Source organism: Gobio gobio, assembly GCF_949357685.1.
Source record: "Gobio gobio genome assembly, chromosome: 9".
Lineage (NCBI taxonomy): Eukaryota > Metazoa > Chordata > Actinopteri > Cypriniformes > Gobionidae > Gobio > Gobio gobio.
In genome coordinates, this window is record NC_137115.1 from 24,012,197 (window position 1) to 24,018,196 (window position 6,000).

Genomic DNA, 6,000 nt, shown 5'->3' on the forward strand with positions numbered 1-6,000 from the left:
ACTATTAATGAAAAGTGAGTATATCTATCTATCTATACCTCTCTACAATTAGAACGTATTAATAAAATACTTGACATTATTAACATGGTTTGAAACTTGGGTTTGAAACGCTCCAATGTATGATTGCTCCATGAGCATTGAGCAATGTATACGAAGATAAATCAGCCCCGCCCACTTCCGGCATGAGACCGTGGTGTGGTGCTGTTGCTCTCAGACGGTTGTGAGTGACGTCACTGTGGCGTGGTGCTGTTGCTCTCAGACTGTTGTGAGTGACGTATATGGTTCTGCGGTTCTGCAGTTGGTCATGTCTCGACAGTTCTCTCTTCTCGTAGTGGATCAGACACCTGCGAGATCAAGGCGGATATCGCGGGATTCACACTCGTGCGCTTTGTTGCTGATAAACTTGATGTAATTAAAGTTCTGTTACTTTTATATGAAAATAAATATTATGAACAAGACACCCAAAGTTGTTGTTATTTATTTCCATTCGAAAGACGTGTTTATCAATCATTTTTACTTTAATTAGGCCTACATACATGTTTGTAGGCTATATATATATATATATTTATAAATATGACAACAATCACATAACCCACAGAGAGATCGCCTTTTTTAGAGAGTTTGGGAATATTCACACCTAAAAACATGATATCAGAGTTTTAAAATCAAACATTTTTAAAAAGAACCATACATCACGGTTGTTTAAACCAATAAGCATTAAGCTGTGTCGTCAGGAAGTCGTTTCCCATCATGCTTTTGCTCAGCGCAGTCGGTGGAGAGCAGCTGCGCTCGACTGCAAAATCCGACACATCCGCCTTTCGCTCGCGAGAGTTTTTTGACATACGTCGGCATGACATCAGAGCAAGGCGGACCGCCCTCGGACACTTTTCTAACCGGAATGCATCTCGCGCTGATCACCGGTGATCGGTTCTGCGCAGATTTCGCTCATCTCAAACAAGCCTTTTGATTCTCTCATTAATTGTGCATACCACCTCAGTGTCAGTGATAAAACCTTGTGCATTCAGATTGTGATTTATTCACGGTGGAGAGGAGAGTTTTGTGATCGGAACGCGCTGGTCTCGTGGTGCATATCTCGTGCAATCATAACATGATTGTATGCTGTAAATAAAATATTATATGCTTGGTATGATAAGAATAAATGCTGCCGTGAATAACAGCCCAATTCAAATGTTTACGTGCTTTTCTTCTTTTATTTTTTGAGCGGTGATGAAATATTTTGCTCTTGTAAACACTTGCCAGCATTTAAAGAAATACAAGTCTAGAAATGCAAATTACAGCACACGCAACAGTACGGTGCTCTGCAGGGGTCTAAAAAGGATATAAACAGTGAATTTTGAAGTGATATATTCTTGAAAACTCAGAGATGTGGATTCGGAGAGCAATTACATTACCACACGACCTCTGTGTTTGTCAAAAGCAGTCGGTAATTCAGCCTGGGTTTTTCTCGCGGGTGGTGGAAGACGGACGGCTTCAGCCAACTCCTTCACCACTAACGGAGCGAGCTGAAAAATACTTTTCCCGGACCACAACATCAGCAGTACAGCAGTGATTGTTCTTGCTCCGTGTAACGGAGTTCGTTTGTTCAGGGAAGAAGGAGGCGGGAACCGACGAACGTTTAACAACTTTTAATCAAATAATAAACACAAAATGAAAGTAAAAGCGGCAGCCCTCACGGACGACTGCCGCGCACAAACATAACAAAACACAACTTAAAATCCAGGCCTGGGGCCTCATTTATAAAACTTTGCGTAGGATTTGCGTCAGAATTGGCGTACGGATGAAACATAGGACGTGCGTACGCACAGAAATATTCGGATTTATAAAACCGTGCGCACGCACATCCTACGCAGTTTTCCCTTAATAAATCACAATCAATTCTAAATGTAGCGCAGCTTTTGCGGCTTCATGTCACGCCCATAGTTGCCCATAAATAGTCCGTGAAACGCCCACAAGTTAATATTCATAGGTTGCGAAATCATGGCAAACACAGAGAGGAAATTAAAAAAAAACGTAACTTCACTCAATGTGAGGTAGAAGTTATCGTTGGCGAGGTTGAAAAGAGAAGAAAAGTGTTGTTTGGAGGGCACAGTGTGGGCATTACTAATGCCAAAAAGACACTTGAGTGGCAAAAGGTTGCAGACGCCGTAAATGCTGTAGCCTCACAACCTCGGACTATCGCCGAAATAAAAAAGAAATGATCGGACCAGGGCCGTGCAGAGAGTTCGTCAGGGGCAGGGGCTCAAATGTAAAAAAGGGGCAATATGTAAATATATAATATAATATATATATATATATATATATATATATATATATATATATATATATATATATATATATATATATATATATATATATATATATATATATATATATATATATATATATATATATATATATATATATATATATATATATATATATACCCTGTTCGTCCCTCTTACTGCATTTCGTTGCCTTGTACCTGTACTTGTGTAATGACAATGCAGTTGAATCTAATCCAATACACATTATATATATATATATATATGTATGTATGCATGTATGTATGTATGTGAATATATATATGTATGTATATATATCCTTATGCTCATCAAGCCTGCATTTATTTAATCAAAAATACAGAAAAAACAGTAGCCTAATATTGTGAAATATTATTACATTGTATTCTTTTTAACTTTTTATTAATCAAAGAATCTTGAAAATAGTATCACAGTTTCCATCATTGATATTAAATCCTCATATTAGAATGATTTCTGAATGATCATGTGACACTGAAGAGTGGAGCAATGATGCTGAAAATCCAGCTGTGATCACAGGAATAAATTATATTTTAAATTATTTTAAAATGAAAACCATTTTAAATTATTTTAAAATGAAAACCATTTTAAATTATTTTAAAATGAAAACCATTATTTTAATATATTTTGCAATATTGCTGTTTTTTATCAAATAAATGCAGGCTTGATGAACATAAGAGACTTCTTTCATAATGCTGCATAATATTAAAAATGTGTAATATAATAAAGTCCTTTCATGTAACCATTTTGCCAGCTTACACTTCACATAATAGGCCTGTAGGAGCCGCTGGCACTTGGGTTTTGTTAACTTTGATAGTTTCATGAAATAGTAAACGGTGTATCAATATACATAAATACAAGTGAATTTAACACTACTTACCATTAATGCGACTTTTGCTGCTGTGGTTTTGTGCAGGGATTTGTTTGTTGTCAATTAAAATCCATTTTGTCAGTGATGCAATTTATAAAATGAGACAAACCGCAGGAAATTGTTCCATAAACGTTAGTTCGTCTGTCCATGTAATTTTCAACCAATTTATGAATAAGAACAGAAAATTACCGTTTCACATCACCCAATGGAATTTGAACTTGCTTTGCCAGATCACGATTGGTTGGTGTATATACATGACAAACGGGCATTGGTGAATTGTGTAATACTTTAAAATATATATAGCTAATATATAGATTTTTAATTAAATCAACACATTAGCTCTGATTATGGATGAAAAAAAAAAATTTGGTTTTCTTTTTTCCCGCGAGGCCACACACTCTCTGAAAGGACCATATTTGGCTCGAGAGCCGTTTCCGAACAGTGGAAAATCAGCTGTCAATCAAAACGCACGCAACCCATAGCAACGCGTTATGGCAACGCCTCAACAGAAATTGTCCGACTTTTGAGCCTTTCGTTACTATTGTATGCATTGTCATGTTATAATAATCACATTTATTTAGTTTTATTGACCACGATATTATCATTGATATTTGTCTGAGAGGGGCACTTTTGATTAATTTTGAAAAAGGGCAGGGGCTCGAGCACCCAAAGCCCCCCCCCCTCTGCACGTGCCTGGATCGGACATCTAAGTCGCGGCAAAAAAGCGTCTAGTGCTCCATCGCCAGAGTGTGTCCTCTTGCTGTCTGAAGATGCGTTCACTCCGAATCCTTCCATTCGCCACATCTTCTAGAGCACAAGATCAGCCATTGTGCGTCATTACGCATTGAGATGGGCATTTTATTTCCATCCATTTAATTGAATCTGACAAGCTACAGATGTCGGTTATAATCTACGTGGAAATGGGAAATAGTTCCGTGCAAATGTAATGTCTTGCAGCTTTCTGAATGGTTGAGACATACGTCATTTTATCAAAAATAAAACTAAAGGCATATGCATGAATACCATGAACGTAGCTGATGAAGAAATTTTACTATGAAAACAACTTTCCCCAGTGGACAATTAATACATCTATCTATTTATCTATATATCTCCCTAATTATCTATCTATCTGTCTAATTGCATCTATCTGCTCCGCCAGACGGACACTTGACGAGAATATCAGTTTTGTACATTAGCTATTTCGTTGTTTACCATATTTATGAGGATGAATTGCAATGCATAACATGCCAATATTATTGCAGAACATATTTCACTTTTCTTTTTGCAAATATGTGTTAATTTGCATTTATGTTGTAATTTTCGTTTGATTTTGTTTGTTTTACACTGCAGATCGATCAAACGGGTGTTCGTGTAGGCTGTTCATTGTAAGACTTGCTTTGTGAAGTCTTAATGTTATTTATGAGAGGCATAGCCATTTCTTTTACACAACGGTCTACAGTTTCACACACTTTCACGTGTTTCTTCCATCTGCCGACGGTGTCGCCATTTCTCATTTCACCCGTTTTTGTGCGTACGCCTGGGTCAGAGCTTGCGTGAAAGACCGCACATTTTCCCGTCAAGTTTGCTTTTTATAAATACCAATTATTGCGTAGAGAGCGGCGTACGCCTTCTTTTGTGCGTACGCAACGTTTATAAATGAGGCCCCTGGTCCTCTCTCATTCTTCACCGGCGTCGCTCGTCCTTATATGCATCCGTGCTCCCTCATGAGAGGACTCGAGACCGGTGTGAATCATTCTCAATCACGCATCGCTCGCCTGTCCACCTCGCCACACTCCGGCTTTAACTTCTGGACATTCGTCAGCGGTGCCAGTGCCACACACTCGCATCTTTCAACGCCGCCATTACTGAACTACAACTCAAACTAGAGCACGACATCAACGTCATCGCTCTCAGCCACTCCCTCTGTTCGCTGATTGGACCGGCAAAAAACTGTTCGGGCGAAAACCTAAGCATATACAGCAGTCCCAGACGTAGTACTGAAGGAAAATGAAAATTGAGCGGAAGTATGTAGGAGGGCGGAGCCAGGCTAGGCTAGTGGTAGAGTTTTTGTAAAATGTGCCAAAGGTTTCAGGTTCTAATCCGCTCTCGTATAGTTTTTTTCTTCTTCATTAAAATCAAAGATGTTCATCAATGATTGTATATTAAGAGCTTGGACCCGTTTGTGTGCATTTTGGCTTGTGATTTCACCGGAGAATAGTCTTTCTCCGCAACGGCATTAAGCGATAGATTGACGCTCTCGTCTGTGTGAAGACTGCACGAGCCAAATGAGAACGTAAACCCCGCCTACTTTGATTTGATTGGACATCTCAATCCGCCTCACATTCTGTTCCTGTCAACCAGCCAAAGCGCTCGCTCTCTCGCTTGCTCTCTCTCTCACGCACACACACACACACACACACAAAGGAGGCAGCAAGCGTGGCAATCGCGGCACACGCAACGACTCAGCAAAAAAATAAGCTTTGTCAAGTAGGGAGCCGCAAAATATCATAGGACTCCTAGTGCAAATGACGTCACACAGACATAACGGCATTAACGGTAACAACGTTACCGGCATTTAACTGCAGATGAGTGGTTGTAGCCAAGCCTGTAGTGCTCCTGTCAGAAATTGAAGCTTCCGCGCCTCGATCGCCCCCCGGTGGCCGGTCCCAGTATAGCTCCTAAACCCCACCCCTCCATGTATTTGAATGGGCGCGAGACACACTAAACAATTTAATTACACTTCAAATAATTGTTTACTAAAGATGGTTTCTGTTATTTTAGGCAGTTTTTATTACAATAATTTCATTTCAA